The 22,549-nt window shown below is 43.0% G+C and overlaps 1 protein-coding gene across 4 annotated transcripts in view; it reads right to left on the reverse strand.

The window, feature by feature from the left end:
* Positions 1 to 20,161, reverse strand: part of TRERF1 (transcriptional regulating factor 1) — a 100,663-nt gene extending 80,502 nt beyond the window's left edge. For 3 of the 4 annotated variants that reach the window (XM_017811714.1, XM_017811712.1, XM_017811708.1), the window contains exon 1: positions 19,901 to 20,161. The gene's annotated coding sequence lies outside the window, so the exon portion shown is untranslated. The remainder of the gene's footprint in view (positions 1 to 19,900) is intronic. The other variant, XM_017811713.1, reaches the window with a different exon arrangement.
* Between the last annotated feature and the right edge of the window lie 2,388 nt (positions 20,162 to 22,549).

A 22,549-nucleotide genomic window follows, 5' to 3' on the forward strand; every position in this document is an offset into this window, starting at 1 on the left:
GTTCTCAGTAACATGGCCTCAATACTTGTGACAGCTGCTTGCTCTAGAAGCTGCTTGCTCTAGAAGTATGCAGCAATTAAGACGTGTTAGACTAGTTTGCTTATCGCATGATTGCACTCCCTGGAGTGGAGTCTTGATACAGGCTTAAGTCAAGATAGTAAGTGTCACAACCATTTCACAGCTTGCTGTCAGATCATAGAGACAATTTTAAAGACAGAAGAAATAAAGAAAAAGTGTTGGGTTTTTTTAAACTTCAAATATTTTACACTGGGGCAAGGCTTTAACAGAAACGTTATTTTAGGTAACTGACTCACTTTTCACTAAGATTAAATTTTATCAACCAAGTCCTAAAGAGCCAGGCAATCTAAAAGCAGTTCCCTGCAAAAAAGATGAGTTCATACTATCCAAGGAACTTCTGAACACTGTTTTTAGGCTAACATATAACCAACCCTGTAACTTCTCTCTTGCTTCCCACACTGAAACAGTGAGATTTTACTTTCCTCTTTACTTCATTTACAAAGTTTTCTATGCTCCAAACTTCCCTCGGGGTGCTCAGGCTGGGGTGGCCCCAGGAGAGCAAAGGCTGTCTGCAGGGCTCAGGGTAGGCTTCTAAGAGGCTGGGACGGGGATGTATGTTGTATTTTGCTCTTTTAGAGTCAAATGCCAGGACTAAGACTGGTAATAGGAAACTGCTCAGTTAACCACTTTTCCCAGCATTTCCAGGAAACAATCCCTCTGAAAAAGATATATTTTAATTAAAAACAAAACAAAAAAACCCTAATGAACCCATTTATCTAAGATTAATGCCCAGCCACTTTCCCCACAGTTTTTAAGAACTGGGTTGGCTTTTCCAGCCAAGGAGGAAGTGAGGCCTGACATTGGGAGCTGTTGGGCTGATACTGATCTGCAGAAACTCAATGAAGCTCAGTAAAATTATTCTGCATTTATTTATAGCTCCACCAATAAATGTAAAATCTGGTAAAAATGGTTTTCAGATATTGAAACTGTACAATTTCCTTCTAGACAATTTCTCACATTTGAACTGCTCATATATAGGAAGGATCCATCTCAACACCTGTTTTCCTAAATTTGCTTCCCCTTTGAGATTAATTAATTAATCTCAATTAATTCAATGCATCTACTACAATTAAAGTTTACTTTTTTGTTCTACTCTGTGCTTTGAAATTTACAGTATTTGCAGTTGTATATATATATATGAAATGTGTGCTAGAATTTGGTTTTAAGCAAGTGGCACACCATAATGTAAGTATCTGATCCTACATTACCAAATCACCAATACTTCAAAATACTTCAAGTATGTATTTTTATTCACTTACTACTCTTCTTTAAAACACACACACAACCCAAAGAAAAAACACACAATACAAGAAAACACAAAATTTTCTCCTTAGAGTAATATTTATTTGCTAAGAAAAGTTATTTCCCTTAACTGGAACATTTTTATAGCTGGGAAAGCAATGCATAAAGAAATGAGTAAATTCACATGCTTGTACATCTATCAGTTAAAATACTTCCCACAGAAGTTTAACCAGAAGTTATGTCTAACATTCACAGTCAATTAAGTAGTGCTGTCCATAAAATACTACCAACAAAAATATTTGTATAAACAACAGAGGAAAGATAACTTGTTTATTACACAGGTGGATTATCTCTCCATCAGACTGAGAGCTTTTATGGCATTATAAGTAACAGCAAAAAGTTTTAACGATCACAGCCTTGGTTAGTCTTCATACCTGACAGAGTTTGCATCTACTACTTCCAATCCACTTAGTCTTGATTTTCAAATCAAGGTACATCAATTATTCGAATCCTCAACATTAACTAATCCACTTCCTGTCTTCAAATCACTCAAAATACCCAAAACCCAACCCATCTTCAACATCTCTTCCCAGAAGTATGCTTTCTAGGTTTTTATATACAACAAAAGCTGGAACTTGCCCCAGCTGATCTGCACAACTTTGATAACTATTTTCAAACTAAAAGCAAGGAAATTATTCACGGTAGAGTAGCATCTCTAGGGGACAATTTGGGTGGTCACTAGCAAGATGTACGTGGAAGGACATGTGAGAGGGGATGACTGGTATCTACCATTTCCTTCCTTCTGCCACAAGCTGCGAGAGTCCCTCCTTACTGTGGGCTCAACCCCAAGGCCAGGAGAGGGTCAATGCTGGTGTTCAAACACCATATCTTACCACCACATCCGGTAGGGAAACTCCTTGAAGCCAAAGGTTTTGCCAGTTCTGTTAGAGACTTTTTAAGTGTCTCAGAGAGCATTTCTTACGAAAGTAAGACCACAAACCTATAAGGGATCAGACCTGCAAAAGGATAGTCCTTTCCAGTCACCAGCAGCTACACAATACCTGTTTAGCTCAGTAAGGTCATTACAACATCCTAAAACACACCATCTCCTTGCTGTGGCAAACCCACACAAAAGGCTTTCCCCGCCCCCTTCCACACGAAGAAAGGAGGGCATCACCATGCCCCAAACTACCCTGACAGGAAGAACTCACTAGACAGACTTGGTGCTTCCTTTAGGAGCTGTCCCATGCCCCAAACTCAGGACAAAGACTAAGAGCGAGGTGCAAATGTATGATCAGACTCATCCTGCATGCAGCTGGCAAAATGCAGCGCTCTTCCCAAAGAAATTTTAGAAGCTGAAGCAATTAGTAACTACTCCTTACACAAACCTGAGCACCTTAACTTTGGACACAATCCAGAGCTAAGTCAGAGCTGTTCAGCTCCAATCCCACAGATTTCACTCGTTTCACAAAGCGTGTCCACAGCGCCGGCCCGACGCACGCCTTGCCAGCCCATTCTCAAGGACAGGACCAACAACTGTCAACGTTCAACCAAGACTTTTTTTACCACTACCTGCAAAAGGTCAATGCTGCAGGCAAGGAGACAAACACCCCGCTAGACTGAGAACATGTCCACCACTGGGAGGAAGGGGAAGAAATGGAAACCAGTGGCCTGAACCAGAGAGCATTCAAATCTTGGTGACTGGATGCTCTGCCAACAAGGACATAGTCAGGGAGTAACTGCCACAACAGCTCTGAGGGCTACAGTCTGGTGAGACGAGCATCACACTGCCCACATGATCTCAGGCAGCCTCCACACCACTGTAGCACCCTGACCTCACGAATGCCTGCCAATGGCTGCAGCCTCACGTTTTGGGCTACGCTACCTTTTCTCACTTATTTCTTACCAAACCTCCCGTCAGTCTCCCCTCCTTACATTGTGTTGTTTTGTGTGGGTCTGGGCACAGCAGCACTGCATAGCATCAAGAGGTGAGGGAGGCAATATGCTCCCTTTGCTACCAGAGCAAGCCCAGGAGGAGGAGGAGGAGGAAGAGGAAGAGGAACAAGGAGTAGGCCCCCCCAGCCAAAGAGCTGAGCTGGAAAGCCAACCTTCGCTGGCAGCAAAGAAAATCTGGCAAAACCTAATTAACCCACCTGCAACCCAGGTTTTGGTGGGTTGGTGACTCCAGACTTCACAGGAAACTCCATTTTCCTGAATGATGCTCTTCTGCTTTATCGTCATTAACATCTCTTGCTTATTTTTTTCAAAAGCAGAGAAGCTAACTATCACTTCTCCTCAGAGCTGTGTAACACAACTACAGTCTTTTCATTTTTACATCGAGAAGCACCCTATAGAACAGATTTTAGTTGTCTTTTGTTCGAAAAGTAAGTTTTGATGGTTTCTCTTTAGCATCTCCACTTTCCAAGCACTAGTATGAATTTTCAAGATTTTTTTAACCACACAATAATTACACAAGTTAGATCCCTTTTTCTGAAACTTCAGATGTTAATTAACAGTGAAAGGGCCATGTTAATAGCTTTGCTTTTTTTAACTTTGCTGGGATCATTACTTTACTCCATGCATCCAGGAAAGAGGAAAATGTATGCAAGCAACAGCAACAAGTATGCTAGAACTAGGCTGTGGGTTAGTAAGAAAAGAAAAGATTGATGGATGAATAATGCAGGAATGATGAATTGGGTTACTGACTTGTATGTATGCATATGACTGTGTGACAGGGTGCATATTTATACCACACAGAAGTATTTGGTGAGTTGGAGCTTCTCATTTGCCTTCTGTCATGTTCATTTATGTAGCCTGCTCCCATGAATCCTACCAAGAGCCACGGTCTCCGACAATCTGCACTGTCTCCTAGAGAAGCCTGCTTTTGACCCAAATAACAGTTCCCCATTTTTTTTCCTGGGTATTTTTGGAAGTTAATAAAGGGCATTTCCACTAGAAACAATTCTATCCCAGGATAAAGATGATAGAACACAGAACCATACAATGCCATTTGCATTAAAACTCAACATTCTCAAGATTGATCTTCTTCAGCTGTTGAAACAAGTCAAAAAGATGCTAGGTGGAGGAGAAGCTTACACTTCAGATACACTGCTTCTGATATTTGAGATGTTTAACACAGATACTATCCCATAAACTCTCCAGCATCACATTTATGAGTAGAGGGACATATTTATTTATTTGGATAAGAAACATGGAGTAGATGACCACTACATCACTGGTGAAAGCTGCTATCTTTTAAAATAGCCTACAGATGCCTGAATTTATAAGTTCTTATAACCAAGCAGCCTGTGCCAAGCCAGGCAATCCTGATGAATTACATTAGAAGCCTACAAACTTCTCAGAAGTAATTAATTTGCTCAGAGCTGCATCTGCACAAAGACATACACGTGGTCACACTTCTCAAGGAAAATAAATTCTGACTTCTTACATCCACGTATTTTCCCTTGAGGATAAACCTGTAAGATTATTAACTATAATAAAGCTCTAAAATAGATCCTAAAATGGTGTTTGAGGGCAGCATCAGACACTCCAAAAACACATATAAGCTGAATTCTAGCACACTATATAAAGGCAAGTTTCAACTAGAAAGCTTTACTGTGATTTGTGGCACTTTAAAAGCACTCTTGTAACAATTTTAATAGTTTAGAATATTGGAGTTTAGTCCCAAAGAGATGTAGCTAGTGTTAAACTGCCATTTTAATGGAATTTTTGCACCCTCTCTCCATGCTCTACTTTATAAATAAACCTCTAGACTTTTTATTGATTTTTTTTAACATGATAGATTGAGCCTCTCTGGCAGAGAGGGCCAGAGAACAGCACATGAAAAAATTACAGGTTCATGGTTTGTGAAAGGGACAACAATAACAAAACCTGCAAGGGAAAACAATTGCAACACAATGCATATATGCCTGTGTTCCCTGCTTTCAGATCTGCCCTCTGTGCATGTGTGTGTATATATACATATGTGTGTGTGTGTGTGTGTCTATCTCTCAAGTCTTCTTTATTAAATTTACCATCAGAAACAATTAAAGGAATGTCATATAGAGTTGTACGATGTGCTGTACATCTTTTACAGTTACAAAGCCTAAACTTGCCTTTAGTGTGTCTGACCTGAGTAGCACGTGCTCTGAAGTGGTATGGGACATGCCATCAAAAGTATCTCAGAAGTTTTATAGTAGTTCAAGGTCTAGGTTCTGGAAACACAGAAGTAAAAACATTCAGGAAAGTTTTTTATGGTATATATAACAAGAATTAGGGTAAGTTAATACAGTTAAGTCAGTCTTACAGGGTCCTGCGCCCGACAGCTCACCAGGATACTGTCCTGCTGACCCAAATTCTGGAACCAGCTGGGCCCCTGTGAGCACTGCCAAGTGCATTTATGGTCAAGCTGCGAGATCACTACTCCTCCTACAATCCAGCTCAGAAACATATAGTGGCAGAATGAAAACTTACTACTCATGTGCATGGATACCCACCCACATGAAGAAGAAATCGTTAAGTTTTCTGACACAGAGAGGGACCTACTTTGGTCGCGTGATCCAATTTTCAGTTGCCAACATTATGCAAGGGATAAGCAGAACAGCTCATACCACAGGTTACTTTCTCACATAGGAAGAACATGAAGGACAACCGAACAAAAATGAAACACGACAGAATGCTGCCAGCAAACTAAACTAAGTACCATCAAAAATATTTAGCAGCCTTTTGTCTTTATCCTGTTTGGTTTGTTTCTCCTTACTGCAATGTATTTTTTAAAATTTGGATCTGTTCACAATATATGTGACTAGATTAAAAAGATTCCTTGAACACATGACTCTGCAATATCATTTAAATTCTTTGCAAGATCTTGCAAACTTCTGTGTGCTTAATTTTAGAAATAAGGACAACAAAAAAAAAAATCAAAAACTCAACAACGTCTGCCATTTCCATATGTGCTCTATATTTTACTAGTTCTTTAACAGAAATGAAGAAAAAAAAAACCAACAAACTAAAAACCAACAACTCCCCCCCCAAAAGAATGTTAGGGACGTTAAATGTCCCTGACACTTTGAAATGCAAGCTACTACTGATCTGTTGGTCACCTAGACATCTGTTACACCAGGCTCTAAGTTGCCCCCAACTGATACACAGAAGGAATGGTAGTTCGGAGAGCTATTTGTGGAGATATGAAAAAGATGTGATGGCAATATCATGTATACTGGGGGATTCTGGCCATGTGATGCCCCAAAATGATTTTCAGTGGACACAGCTGCATCATTCCAAATCCAGAGCAACTACAAGTCTCCCCACATCATCCTCTCAGTGGTTGTTTTTCAGATGATGGAAGGAGACAGCATCAACAATTACTATCAGTAATCCATGGGCACCATTGCACACACAATGCTATAGCAACCAGTTACACAACCTGAACAGCTCAGGATGCTCAACAAACATAGAGGGAAAGGTGGGTTCAAAAAGTGAGTCTACCAAACTAGAGATTTCATGTCACGTCTCCAACCAGCCCATACCACCTCAGTCACCAAGCAGGGGTGCAATGCACGACCATTATTGTTCCTGTGGGCTGGTACTTACATCAGAAGGGACTTGGCATTTTTCTTGATTCAGCCCAACCAGATATACAAACCCAAAACCAGACCTCCTGACTACTTCTTGAAGGTCACATCTCTGCAGGTGAATAGAAGAGCTGAAGGACCAGCAATACTACCAACCATGCTGCTGCTCTGTGAGGAATATGACCTTCAGAGGCCAATGTCTTCAACCTGGCCTTTTTGCTGGTGCTTAACTCACATTATTCTTTATCCCCATTAAGCATCTGATTTTTAAATATCACTCCGCCTTGGCTCGCAGGCACCTGCTACTGACAATTATAAGAGAACATATGTAAGAAAAAAGAATAGCATATGGCTATACAAGTAAGTACAGCGATGAAGTGCTCCTTGCAAGCTCTAAAAGAGACAAGTAATTCCATCGGTTTTCCAACGGGCCACCTCCACAGTGTGTGAGCACCGACCACTCAAACACACACTCACATGGGTAACACCAACAAGTGCCAGGGCATCCCTCAGCACTTTGCTCTCCACCCCCTTCCTTGACTGCTGCAGAAAAGCTGAGCCAGAAGAGATATAAGAGAAATACAAAGTGTGTGAGTCCATAACTTTCGAAATCCCAGAGCCCAATTCAAAGCTCTTCCTGCAAGCCTTCCTGCTGAGGGTGCCTGGAGGCCTCCTTGCCTTCCTCCCAGAGCAAAGTGCAGCTTATGATGGCACGAAGGGAAATCTCTCCACAACCCTTGCAGTGTCATGCGGGTTTGTTTCACCATAGTTTTCGGGGGTTTTTTAAGTAACTGGGATCAGTCCCTTACCCACTGTCTCAGATCTCCACAAAAAAGTAAAGATAAATTAAAATATTCTGCATATACGACATCATGGCTGGAAATTTAGCAAGAGAGTCAGAATGATGGTTGTCCTTTTGCTTTGTCTCTGTGCACACTGGTGTCACCACCAGCACACAACCAAGTCTGCTGCATTCAAATGCATAAATTCAGCATCACATTTCTCCTATTTCTCTTCTTAATGTATTTATTTTTCCTCTGGGAAGTGACTTACTTTAAGAATTGCTTTATGATTAAAAAAAGGTAGCAATCAACTTTTCAAAATGTCAGCTTTGATTTCTGTTTCCCTCCTCTTAGCTCCTCAGGCTCTCACAGGAAACCCCCATGCCTCCACTTCACACTTTGCCACAGCTGCAGCCTTAGCACTGACCCCAGAAGGGCAGCCCCAAAAACATGGTATTTCTGACAGAGATGATGTACTCCCTGTTCCTGCTACAGAGCTCAGCTTTGCACATGGGACATCCAGGCACAGTCTAAGAGCTCTAGTTCAGAACCTACTCAGTCTCACAAGGGCAAGTTTTGACCTGCAGGGCTGAGGAGACGTACCTATGCAACGATGTGCTGCAGCAAAATCCAGACCTGGTCCCCAGATCTGCCAAAAGGCCAAGTGCCGTCCTTGGCTTGCTTCTGCTGCATCAGTGATCCTGGGAATAATGCAGCATTGGGGGTCACCCAGTCTGGTTGCAGGCACATCAATGAAATCAGTTACACTCAAAAGGCTTTAGACCACATCTTCGTTTCTCTTCATCATACAAAATTCAGAGCGTTTACGATGAAGTTATTGATGTGCCACAGTCAGCGAGGGAAGACTCACTGCACAGAGCTAATGCTCAGTTAATAACCCAAAAGGGAGGAGAAAAAAACCCTCTGAATTTAGCATGGCTGATGTAAGCTGTGATGTCATTTCCACACAAAAGGCTAATGAAAAAAAAATTTTTTTCAGATCCAAGATACAGAGATATGTAAATTGTTTGGCCTCCATTTCAAATAAACAGTGTGCAATAACCCCAAAACTTAATAATGCTTTCGGCCTTCGCTCCTGCTCTTCAGAGGACTCGAAGCCTATGACAGGATCAGATTGCTGGGAGAGCAGCAAGCCAAACCACTTGTACAGGCACGCAACCTCAGCGCCGTCCCACCCAGCAGTGCCAGCAGAGTCTGGTTCTCACTCTTCAACAAGATGTTTGGGGTTTTTCTTTATTTTGGAGGAAGTAATTTTAAACAAACTATCAAAAAAAAAAAATCTTGCTCTAACAGCTCTAAAGGATTTTTGCTATGATTACAGCTGAAATTAACTATTCTCTAAGGACAGATTAAACAAGCCAAGCAAAACAGGTCAGAAGATCAGAGAAAAAGGGCACCTAAGAATTATGAATGATGCCCAGCTAACTTTACAAAAAAAAGTAAGCCAAACAGAGAAGAAACTGCTGAAAGAAAAATGTGAAAGTAAAAAAACCCAAACAATAAACTTACTGAATTGTGGTAACTCAGAAAATGCTGCAGAATAATTTTATCATTTTTAAAAAATATTAACTAGGTTTTTTTAATAAACCCTCTCATTTTTCCCCCCCCCAAAAAGTAACTTCTTAATAGGAGCTCCGCCTTAAGTGCTATGCTTACTTATTATGCCAGTAAATAATTTTAGAACTTGAGAGCATTTATGAGAAAATTCAACCTGAAGGGTAATTTTCCTGAAGTTTCTGCTTGGCAAATGAAAATATCCTTCCCTGTAATTGTTATTCTGTTACCATCACGTAAATGGGTGTTTTACAGAAATGCAGCTTGAAACCTACCTACTGAAAGAAAAACAACATCATATCAACCAACCTGCACAGAATAAGGTAGAAAAGCACTAATAGCATGTAAGCACAGGTTTCTAAACAGTAAAAAAAAAAGCTGTTGCATAATTTATTCACTTTCCTACTAGTTTCACAGATCAAGATAGCAGCACCACGAGATAACTGAAAGATTTCTTTTGCCTTTAGCTCAGTAATTTACAAGTCTTTAGGTTTCATTGGGTTTTGTTGTTGTTGTTGTTCAATGGGAAAATACTGTGGAAATAACATTTACCTGTATTCCCAGCCTACAAAGCTTGCTAACAGTAGCTTGATAGAGGCACATACCCACCAGGCACTATAAAGAAAGATTTACCGTAAGTGGTGACTAATCCTTAGAGCGTACACTGTACATGTATCACTGAGTCAGCTTGAAAGTTTGTTCATTCACTCGAACACCACTTCTTCCATTCTCCTCTCTCTCTAATCAGCAGGCAGATCTGAAATCTGCCTTTCTTTTATTCAAGGAGAGCTTCTTACTGCCTTAATAGGTAAAAGATCAGGTACAAAAACTTACTGCTGTTGTACAGGATCGCCCTAAAAAAACACGCAATTGGCTACACAACAGCATAAAAACAAACAGACCAAAAAACCAGAAAGTCTTACATTTTCCTTCAGCAAGGAACTTCTGTGTATGCAAGGAAGGAGCCCTGCAGGGAGGAACTCTCTATGGGGCATAAGCTGACCCTCCTACAGGAAAAACTTCCCAGCTCCCACATTTGACCATCTGATTGTACAAAGCCTGCAAGAAATGCCCAGTTTAATTGATCTGGTTTACCGGTAACAGAAGCAGTAGCAGAACAATTCAGGCACATATTCTGGAACGGCCACATATGACTTTGCGTTTGCTGAAGCTTAAAATAAGATGCCCTGCTCTTTTGTTCTCTTTTTTCATTTCTTGCAATTTACATAAGTAACAGTACGGATTTTCCAGAAATAACCTGAAAGTAAAAGTTCTACCTGAAAAAAAGAGCTGTTTGTGCTAAGGATAGCATGGTGCTTAAATGTAGGGATTTTCTTTACATAATTGAAGCCCATCATCCACTTTGTAATTACGATTCTTCAAATAGAAGAATACAATTATTACAGAGTAAAATAATTACACCAAGGACCTGCAGTCATATACAGACTCAACCGTGCACCTTCTTTCAAACAGTCACACAGGTAGTTCAACCAACTACAGCATGAGCAGGTGTTGCTACAGATCACTAAAAACTGAAAGATTTAGTCCAGTACTGAACACACAATCCAACAGAAGCTTTTCCAACAGCCAGTTTCAGCCAGCTTTACATAGTCATCTATGTGCCACTGCCATATAATGTCTGTGCTACAACCTTTTTAGTTTTGGACCCTCACCTACTGGCTAAGAGCTAGTCTTTAAAAACAGAGGAGCCCATGTTATTTTAATGAACCCCTACTTTAACTAACAATCAAGTAGTTAGCCTAGGGATCATATGCTGACAGACTTCCAGCATCAAAGTACTGCTCCTTTCATAAATTAGAGTAATTCTGTGGTATTAGTCTATGGTTTATATATGAGCATTCAATATCCAGATTAAATCCGCTTCTGAAAGTTGAAAATCATTGAAATGAAAGTCTGCTAGGACCTTATTTTATCATTCCCACTCATGTTAAGCAGTACCTTACTATGCAGGCAGCCGCATTTGGCTTAACTTACGTTCTTTTCATTAACAAAACAGCACTTAACCCCATGTCTTTTTTCTGTGCACCTCCCTGTTCAGGTGTATTCTTTCTTTAAATCTAAAGCTGTTTTTAACTTCAAAGACTAGCTTTTTACTACAAGCAATATATGAGGAGTAAAATTCATCCTCTGCAATGTATCTTTGGTTTTTAAGTATATAAATGGTGAAGCCTTTTTTCATTCTACCTGCAAGGCATATTCTCTTATTCATGCTCTTTCATTATAATAGCAGCAACTTTGGAAAAGTATTAAAGTTCATTATGAACCATCTCTTTCAAAATTTCATAGTCCTAAAAAAACCCTTCTTTTCCTCACTTTAGAAAAAATTTGCCTCTCATTTTCTAATTTTATCAAACACATGCAGGCAGCAGCAATACTTTTTCATCGTGATCCATGCTGCTCAGATACCAATTTACTGAACTCTGACAGCATAAAACAAGCTTATCTGACAAAAAAATATAGAAACTCACTGTTCACCACCATGACTGAGAAGCCTCTCCCAGTACTGGAAACACAGCATCGAGGGAATAATGAGGGAGAATTTGCCTGCCCATACTACTGCAAATATTTTGGCTTAGAGGAACTACTGCCATCTTCAATGGAGATATGCCCCTATCATATTCAGAAATATGTGTTTAACTTAGTTATGAATACAAATCTCACTTTTCTAGCCATAAGTTGTCTGATAATTTAGAAACTTCTCTCCACTCCCCTACCCTGTACCTGATGCTTTGCCATGCAGGCTTATTGAAGCACATGAGGATGGTTTGCAGGGCATTCCTGTGCATGAGGACGGAAAGGTAATTAGTGCTCCACTGCTTGCATTTGGAGACACCTTCTAACAAAGCAGATACTTGGTTCCTCCAACCTGTCTTCCCTTGGCATGATCAGGAGGGTGAAAGACCTACCAGACAGAGGCAAGAATGCCATTTCTGACACTCAAATGCTTACAGAAAAGACTGTATCTTGCCCAGTTTGGCATGCTACTGCTCGCAGCAATTGTGTTGCCAGAGAAAAGCTTTACTCAACCCTTTTATATAAAGTATCCTGGTTCAGCATCTCACCGCTAAAGCACATCAATCTCTGAGATGGTTTTTCTGCCTTATTTTTGCCAGGAACTAATTAGAATATCACTGCATGTACTTGTTTATTATCATTGCTGTGATGCCGAATTCATGTTTTTACACTGATCAATAAAAACTAAATCAACATACTACACACCCAGCCCACACATGAAGAAAATTAATTTTAACAAGATCAAAGTTGTCTACCTTCTGCTGCTGTAAAATCACAACCAGCCTGTTGGTTTTTGCCAGTTATCTTTGAAGAATGATTGGAAATGAATAAAAATAATTTTGGAAGCATATACTGAAATCGCAGATACGAAACAGAGATAGGAGGACACTTGCAAAGTAACCACGTGGGAGACCTTCACTTGAATTTGAACTGCATGGCAGGCTAGAGAGACAGATGGGGTATCAATGCTCCTGCAAAGCTGCACCATTCCATGTGGTTTAACATTAACTACTTCTTTTATCACGATACATAGGGGTTCCTTTGCAACACTGAATATAAGTTTTTGAAAAGTAAACAAAAAAATCCAAAAATCATGCCAACAAGTTAGCATCTGAACTGCTTCCACATATTTCCCCCCAAATATATTAGGGGCACAAGCAGCCACAAAACTGCTGCGCTCAACATTGACCTACAAGCGGTGTGAACTCGCAGTTCAGGTGACTCCAGCCTCCTGCACTCAGCTTTGGTAATGGCCACAGAGCTCAGGGCTATTTCAAGGCCCATTGTGGCCTAGGAGACAGCAATGATGCTTTCAGCTTCCAAAAAGAGTGCAATATGCAGCACTCTCCCTGCTGAAGGTAGTGAGGGGCTAATTCAAACACCACCACCTCTTTGCAAGGTAAGCCCAGCTTCAACACTCAGGATGAAACAAAATATAAAAGAGGCAGACCAAAAAGAAGCAATTGGGAAGACATTTACAGAACTTCAGATCAATATCCTAAATATTTGAGGGCTTTGGCAGCCTACCTTTTTGGAAAAAGAAAGCTCAGTAAGTCTTCTAAGTATTCACTCTTATGGAACATGTGAACCACGTAAAGACTGGTCAGCATCCTTTTTTTTTATTATTACAATGCAATCAGAAATGCACCTAAAGATCAGAAAAAGAGCAAATAGCTAGCATATCTGCTCACAAAATAGCAACAGCACTAGTTACTAGTCAGGGTTGGTTCACTAGGAGAAAGAGACAGCAGAGCAGCAGCAGAGGCAAAGCACTGATGGTACAAATTTGGGAGGTAGCATTGACAGCCACAGTCCTGCTCCAACACCCAACACCCACAGACTCTTGTCACAGAAGCCCCATTTACCTCCTCCTCCTTCATGCACCACTACACTGTCCAAAGGAGTAAACAATTTTAAGTCTCTGATAAAAAAATTAATAGCACCTTATCTTATGCCTCAAAAGTTCCAAAAGTCTGCAATGCAGTATTTCCTAATCTGCAGTGTTTAAAAATTGTATTCGAAATTGGATCTCTTTTGAGGAAAAATATTATTACATATGAATAACATACTTGGTAACATATTGCCTGCTCCCCAATAAACTGTATTTAATTCTGTATGCAGAGCAGATGTCCATCTCGAGTTATGCAAAGTGCTAAGAGCTTCCATTTCACTAAGACACACTTAAGATCATGGTCTTGCAACAATGCCCGTATGCATTAGAGCCACAGGACAGCAGCATTTACCCTACTGACATTCCAGGATTGTTGTGTGCGTTCTGTTAAGAAAATGAAAGAAGTTACTATGTAGGTCAAGTGTAAAATTAAAAATTTAAAAAATAGGCTTACTAATGTAGCCGTAATTGGCATAACCCTCCAAGTGTAAATAGAGATCCTTCCAGGAAAAGGCACTTCTAGTTCTGATCTGGCATGTGAAACATGACAGTACTGGGAAAAACGTTTTTCTGCTAGTACAACTGGAACTCAGACAGGACTCTCACACACACAGAAGTGTTGCAAAACCCCTCGATCCCCTAATAATATTCATGATTTTACCAGCAGAATTGCTGGTTTAAAGGGGAGAACATATATAAGGTCATTTCTAAACACACCAGCATTAACTATTCTTTTCTCTTACATACAAAAAGTAGAACACAGACTTCCTTCCTATGCACCCCCATGCCCCCCCCAAACACACTTACACTAAAAATATATAAATAAAGGAAATGAAACTTCCCCATCAATGAAAATGGGGGGGGGGGATTGGAGAACAAAGACAAAGACAAAAATTACCTGCTTTTTTTTTTTTAAGACAGAGAACTTCAGCCATTATCAAATTTTAAACTTCATAGCCACTTGCTGAGCAGGGTTGGGTACTTTTTTGCACAGTCTGATGCTGAAGTTATTTAGGATTTGACATTCACTTAAAAAAAAAGTACCTGATATAAATTTTGCACCTCAAATGGACCCTGTCCTTTAAAAGCCCTGGTAAGCCTTGTTCTAGCCAGATGGTGTGAACAAAAACATCTCACCATCAGGGACCTTATATGAAAAGAGGTGCCGATAATTTAACATTTAACTTACACCTACCTGTTTTTTCTGGGGCAATCCTTCCCCAGTCCACATTTCTGCAGTCTTTACACTCCAGGGTTAGGTGGAGCTTTTAGTACCAGAGTCTGAGCTTTCTCTTACTGAATATGAGATTTTTGACAAATAAAAAAAAAAAATGAAAAAGATCATTCACGAAAATCTTGCTTTGCTATAGTTGCACCGAAGTCTAAACATGAAGAGAAAAAATGGCAAAGGAAAGCAAAACCTTGCAGCTCTGTACTTCAAGGACATATCACAATGAGGGCTCTATCAAAAATCTTACCATGAGCAGTTGATGAGGGGAGGGAGGGGAAAGACAGCAACCATTTTCTCACTGAACTGAACAGACAGGAGAAAATTTGTGACAAGCCAGGATGCCTGCTTTAGACACTGGTGGGGTATGGAAACTCAGCACTTGTGGCCACTTGCCTGGGAAGTGACCTCCAGCAGCCCAGCTGAGTGGTACATGGGAAGCTGAAGATTAGCTATTTGACTGAAATTCTAACAAAATTTGAACTGTAAATTGGAGAATGACAAACTAAAAAGAATTTTTTTAAAAAAATCAACTACCTTTTGAATCTGCATCATATCAGGATTTTGGGTCTTTCCAGAGCAAATCACCAGTCAGCTATGAAAACTTAGGTGGGCTGTTTGTGTGCGACACACTACGTTTATTACAGAGTAAGCTGAAACCACAAGACTCATTTCACTCAGAACCTCAAAATATACCCAATGCTACACAACTACCCCAAGCCCCTGCAACATCCCCACTCTCGTACGAAGAGTTTAAACTTTAAAAAAAACCAAAAAGCCCTATTATAGGGTAATAGGGCATACATTTAAAAGCATGCCCTGGGCTCCCCAAACTATTATCCTCTCGAGAAGAAAGTAATGTAAATTAAGTACTTGCCTTCTAGTTTCTGTGGCAGCAGGTTGTAACCTGAGCACATTTTCTAGTTTTCCCCCACAAAAATCAATGGATTTTTTTTCTTTCTGCTGCTGTTTTGAGCAGGTCCAGGTGAGCCCACACCCCTAACAACACGGAGTGACACGGCCAAACCAAAAAGAGATAAGAGAAACCACTATCAAAAACAATATTCCTTTTGCCCACAGAAACCAATATCCAACAAGAACCAGCACTGATATGACTTGCTGACCAACTGTGTAACCTACTTCATCCTCCTGACCAGGCTGGACATACAATAGCAGCAGCAAGGAGACGATGGTGCAAGAGCCCTTTCTCGGCATCTCCAGATCTAAGGGGAAATACTACCACAAGGTCCATAAAACAACTTGGCACATAAATGCATGCTGCTCAGAAGTAACTTCAATGGATGTCTTAAATGTTTGGTTTCAAGCAAAGAGTTAAAAAAACAAAAAAAACTCATAAAATTGTTGCTACCGTTCTTTGAACCACACTCAGATCTACCCTTTGAAGGAAGAGTCGCCTTTCTTAAAATATATTTGAATGTGCTATTTTTATCTTTATCTTAGAAGGCTTGATTTCCCCTCACAGCTCTGCAACTGATTACAATAATAGGTTTCTCAGAGATGGACAAGTTAAGAAGAGCTTTTATAACTTCATATGCAGCAAAACGTATGGAATTAGCTCCCTTAGTTTCAAATGCAAGCCCCTCACTCCCCGTCCTACAAATACGCACAGGGTAACTCAACTCTTGCAAGCAGTGCCATAGAAGTCAGTGCGACTACCACTTGTGCTCCTCACCTTACATAAACAGCCAAGGGTGTGGCAGCCACTCCAGGCAGAATTCATACATGTGCTTAAGGATGCTTTTGCCTACTTCTTACAGGTGGAGGGGAGCCAAAAGAATCTGTTTTTTAGGGACAGAAAAAACTATAATTCTGGTAATTTTTCCTTGGAACTGTGCAGATATGCAGCCCCCCAAAAAATGCAAGGAGGGGAAACAAACTGTTTCCACGTCAACCATTATTTCGTATCTGTCAAACACTGCTTGCTTTTAAAAAAAAAAAACAACAAAACCAGAGCACATATTTCTAAGGAAGCTGAAATGAAACTGCCTTATCTCACAAGTTGTTATGACACATAATAAAGAGGCACAACCCAGGGCCCTTCTTCTTTACTTTACTACTGTCCCATTACAGTATTGGTAAAGGGAGAGAAGAGCCTTCTCAAACACTTGGCTGAGTAAGTTTTTAGGTGACATATTCCCTATTTGATTAGAACAAACAAAAAAATAAGATGACAATACTCACAGCAAAATATTATCTTAATGCTTTAGGGAACCTACAGTACATTACAGGACTGCTCTTCCTATACTTTTCTCACACTCCTTGCCAGGTGCCAAGTTACGAGCTCAGTTTATAATGGCAAGTCTCAGTATCACTGGAAGAATTAAAAAGGCCAGAAGAAGAGAAGCGACAGAGTTTTGAGGCTAAATTCTAGGAATTCCTTTTTCCTATCTAGGCTAGTTGAGTACTACCCAAAACCAAAACAAATCTGAAACAAAGACTTGCTTAATGGTCTTAAATGCATATTGAAGTGTTCTCACGAGGCAGGTCATCATTAGCAACATACAGACTGAGAAAATGAAATGGCTAAGGCATGGAGACTTTTTCAGTCTACCCAAATACAACATGAGTCAATATTAGGTAGAGAGGTTAGTCATGCTGTGGTTTATTTATGCTTATGTTGGCCTATGCAGGATTGATATAAGTACTGGAGGCAGGATGCCTGCCTAGCTACTCGAGGCCTCATCCCTCTCCCCCAGGGAGGGATGCCAACAGCAAGATGTACATTGATAACAGCATGATTAAGCTCTGGCCTTATCGTTTCACCAAGAAGACAATTCTTCACTCCTCACTCAGGCCAACTTTCACAGTGAAGTGCATTACTTACATTTGAGATTTTTTGGCTTTTCAAGATACACTGGGTTTGATTACCAGACCGCAGTGCTGCTCAGTTCCTCACTGAGTTGCCCAACTTCAGAAACACAAGCTGCTTATCAATGGTAGCAGAACAGATCATAAGAGCATTTATTCGCACCAAAACTTTTGAGTAGACTATATTTAAGCCTTAAATTTTTGCAAAGTATATCAGAGTATCAGTTATGGAAAAAAATGCATACAACACATTTTCTTCGTATGAAAATTCACTTATTTAAATTCTACACAAATATCTTTGTTTTAAGCAAAGATGTATAACAACTTCTGTGCCTCATATATATGCATAGAACACTCATGGAGCAGCACTTCTGTTGTTAAATGTGTGACTCGGACAAGCCTTATTAAAAGACGTAACACACACAGGGCACATCACGCCCTGTCACTTCACTGGACAACGAACTGAAGTGGCTCATTTCTAGATACATGAGTCTTATTAAGGCAATGGCTCCATTCTGATCCAACTTAGCATCCAAGACCACCAAGAAGATAAGGGACAAAAGCAAACAGCTGCATATACCGCATGCACACACAATTCATGCAAATGCCAACATTATAAGAATGGATCACTTCGTCATGGCACTGTACCCCTAGCGAGGGACCAAGTCTCTCTGTGGGCCAGAGCCCCAAGCAGGATGGGTAAAGGCAGCAGGGTGGCCCTAATGAACAGCCCGGCACACCAGGCCAACTTGCCAGGTTAACTCTCTCCTCTTCCCATACCTACAATAAAACTGTAGCTGTCAAAGGCATAAAAATTCCTCCCTGGTAATTATCCGCTTAGAACATTAATCATGCAGTTAAGCACTTTGCAATTTTTTCCATAAATAATTAAGCTGTGGGTCATCATATCTATTTTGCTATCATACTAATCTGCAAAAATGTATGAACTTCACTTGTAACCATCTGAATGACAACCAGCACTGATGCTCAGGGACAGTAAGTGCAGGTCAGATTTGACTGGATGAAGGCACTAATCCCGCTAAGTTTACATCTTGACCAGTCAAGCCTGGCTAGGTGACCGCCACACGTGAAAACCACTCTGTAAAGTCAGCAGAAGGATGAGTAGGCATTATCCATTTATTAAGTGGTTAACTGCCGATTAATTTCACTTGCAAATCACCTCTCCGGTATTTAAACACCTGGCTACAAGTTCTTGTTCGCTACCACCCCGCATGTTGACGGGCCAGAAAATCGGATCGCCCCGGCAGCGCCCAGCCCGCCGCGCGCTCCTCTCCCGCGGGAAAGGAGAAATTCCCATTCCTCCAAGACGAGCTCGCCGCCCCACGCGGTGCCGCCCGGGAAGGGCTCCACAGCCAAGCCCCGGGACCGCCCCGCATCCAACACTGATACCGAGACGGCACCGAACGCGCTGCGGGGCGAAGGGCGGGGGGAGCCGCGCGTGGGTTGGACACTCGTGTCAAGGGGCCGTGACAGCGCGGCAGCTCGGAGAACTTCCGCGGCCAGCCCCGCCGAGCCGCCCTTCCCCGCCTCTCCTCTCCTCTCCTCCCCGGCACGGCGCGGCGGCGCCCGGGACTGGGCGGCAGCGCCGCGGCGGGGCGCCCCGCCGCCGGCCCCCGCGCCCCGCTCCGCCCGCCCGGGCCGCCCAGGTACCGCGCACCCCCCGCCCGCCCGGGCAGGACGGGGCGGCGGGAGCCGGCAGGGCCTGGGCGCTGCAGAACGAAAGTGAACTGCGAGCTGCAAACTTTTTTTTTTTTTTTTTTCCTTTCCACCCCCCACCCTCCCCCTCTTCTCGTCCAGCGCTGCCCCGGCTGCTGCAGAAGCGAAACTTGCGAAGCGTTGCCCCTACCTGGCGCCAAGTCCGCAACAAGTGCAGGCGTGGTGGGGGGAAGGGGGGCCGGGCGCGGGGCCCGTGGCGGTGTCGGCGAGGCGCGAGCAAATCGCGATATTAATTTATTACGGAGCTGCCCGGGGCTCGGTCCTACTTCACTTACAGTACGGCGCCCATCCTGCAAACAAATATCGCTCCGCCAGGAAACGCGCTGCCCCGGCCCCCCGCGGCCCCGCTGCCCGGCACCCACCCCGGCGGCGGCACATGGAGCGGGGCGGGGGCCCCGCGCCGGGGGAGGCTCCGGGCACCGGCACTTACCTCCGGCACGGCCTCCCCCGCCCGCCGCGCTGCCGAGTCCGTGATGCAAAAAGAAAGGAGAGTGGGGGGGGGGGGGGGGGGGGAGAAAAAAAAAAAAAAAAAAAACAGTGTCAGCAAATCGCTGTCAAATAATTTCCTTGCAGCAGAGAGCGGGGAAAAGCAGAAGCAGGAGGGGGAGGAGGCTGCGGGAGGCGGCGGGATCCCTCCGCCGCGATGGGTCTGGCCCCGGGTAGCGAAGCAGGAAGTAAGGTGTCGGTGGCGCCGCGGCCGCCCGGCCCCGCGGCGGGGCGAGGGCGAGGGGCGCCCGCCGGCCCCCGGGGCCCGCCCGCCGCCGGCCGTGCGCCGCCGCCTCCCGCCGTACCTCCCTCCTTCCCTCCCGCTCCGCCGCGCCGCGGTCTGGCCGGCAGCCCCTCCTCTAAGGGCGGTGAGCGCAGCGCAGGTGCCGGGGCCACTGGCGGCGACCTGTCAGCGGCTCCCGCCGGACCGGCGGGGTGCGGGCGAGGGGGTGCCGCGGGATCCCGCCGCAGGGCGCCGGGGCCGCCTCCCGCTCCCGCCTGGGCGGCCGTGCCTGCGGGTGACACCGCGCCAGCCCTGGGGCCGAGGGAGTCCCGCCGCCGAGGGGCTGGGGCGGAGGGGGTCCTCCGCCGGCGCCGGGGAGGGTCCTGCGGAGTTGGGGGAGCCGTGTCGGGGCCGGGGGCTGCGGGCGCTGCGGTCCGGCCTCCGCCAGCCCCGGGGAGCCGGGGGAGGAAAGTGGCCGCGATTAAGGCTCTCTCTCACCCGGGAGGTCTCCTGCCCTGTGCGGGGAAGGGCTGCTGCGCCTGCCGGGGCCGCCTCCGGCTGCAGGGAGGCTCCGGCGCTTTGGGTTAATTTAGAAGTTAATTCTCTAATACAGCGAACCGTGTAGGAACTTGCTCCTGTGGTCACTGATCTTCGCCACTGGTACTCTTAAGTTACCTTTTTTTTTTTTTTTTTTAATTCTACAGAAATATATTGGTGAAATACCTCATCGTCCTGCTTCTCTTGGGCTCAGCATTTGCATTAGATTGCACCAAAATGTTCCCTCGCATGGAAGGATTTTGCATCTTGGGGACAGATATGTGATGCATACAGCTTATGCAGTGCTCTGTTTAAGCTCATGGACAATGACAGACAAGTTACTGTAAGAAACCGTAGCTAGGAAGAGAGAAACTGAAACGGGGATGGTTAAAGGGCCTACTTCTGTCTTTAAAGAGGGGAAAAAATCCAACACACAAAATTCTCAAGGCTTATAACTGGAACAGAAAAAGGTTTGGTGCTAGCGTTTGTGATTCTGCCTTACATTATAATGGTTACCAGCAGCCTCATTTTCTTTTTATGGTCATCCTGGTTTCCTGGTTGCATGACACTTCCATTGGGCCGCTGTTCTTAATAATTTAACCTTTTATGAGATTATTTTGATTTACAGTGTAGATTAGAGGAAGAGTGAAAAAGTATATCACCCATTGGCTATTAAACTTCTTGTACTATATGCAAAGGTCTCTGCTGTTTAAAATGTGAGAAAGGCTCTTCTCTTAATTTTTCTTTTTTTTTTTCCCAGCCAACTAGTAATTTTCTAATTTTATTTTTACTTAACTGAAAAATACCATTCAGATAATGTAACTTCTCTGTGCTGAGCTATGCAAAATGTATTCTAAGTTTTGGATTCAATGGTTGGCTTGTTTGCTTGCTGGAGTCCTAAGTCATATAAACTATGTTGAAAATAGAATTAAAACCACAACTCAACACTCAACATGTGCCTTGCCTCTGTTTAGTTTTTTGTGTCTAGTCTGAAACCTAGAATAACCCATATTACTTGTGATTTCCAAAATGACCTCTGAAAATAAGCAATGGAATTTAACAGTCCTTCTAGGTTTGTCTTGGCATTTTTACTTGTCCAGTTAATCAGTACAAGTAAATCTCTGTTGAATCAGCTAGGTGTTACTTGATTTACCTGAAACACACAGGTTTGTGCTATAACTCTCAAAATAGAAGCAAATGTTTAATTTAAATTTGAACAAAGAATCATTATCAAGGAACCTTCTGATGTGGACCCATCTTTGCCATAACAAGTTTAGCTATTCTTTCAGCTTTGGACAACATTTCCATAGAACTATGGGGCCTGGCTATAACCAGATTCCATTCTTTGTACTTATCCTCCCAGTTATGAATTGGTCTCCATCAAAAGCACAAAGCCTTAATTTATGTTTCTCAGTTTTCGTCATCCTTCTTCTGATCTTCAAGGATTTGAGTATCAAGCTTCCTGGTTTTGAATAACAAATCATATTACTATTTACAGTATTAAAGCTCAGAATAATTCTACAGGTTTGTCGTGATGTTGTTCAATAATGATTTGACAGCGATACCTGGCAAGTTGGTGAGGTGAGTGCTAGGAGCCCTGAACCCGGGGTGAGTTAGGTCCTGGCCAGGGGAGCCGCCCGCCTGCTGCTGTCAGAAGAGGGAGACCTTGCCCTCTCTTCCCTGCCCGTCGAGCTGGTGGTTCAGCTCATCAAGCCAGAAAACTATTCCCTCTCTGGGTTAATTTCCTGCCATTTTGGTGAGCTCCCTGGGAAGTCAGCTGGGTGCTGGGAGCAGCTCAAAGGGAGCTGAGGGGGGACGTGGGACCTGCAGGAA

This window comes from Lepidothrix coronata, unplaced genomic scaffold (genome assembly GCF_001604755.1).
Source record: "Lepidothrix coronata isolate B3197 unplaced genomic scaffold, Lepidothrix_coronata-1.0 Scaffold33, whole genome shotgun sequence".
Lineage (NCBI taxonomy): Eukaryota > Metazoa > Chordata > Aves > Passeriformes > Pipridae > Lepidothrix > Lepidothrix coronata.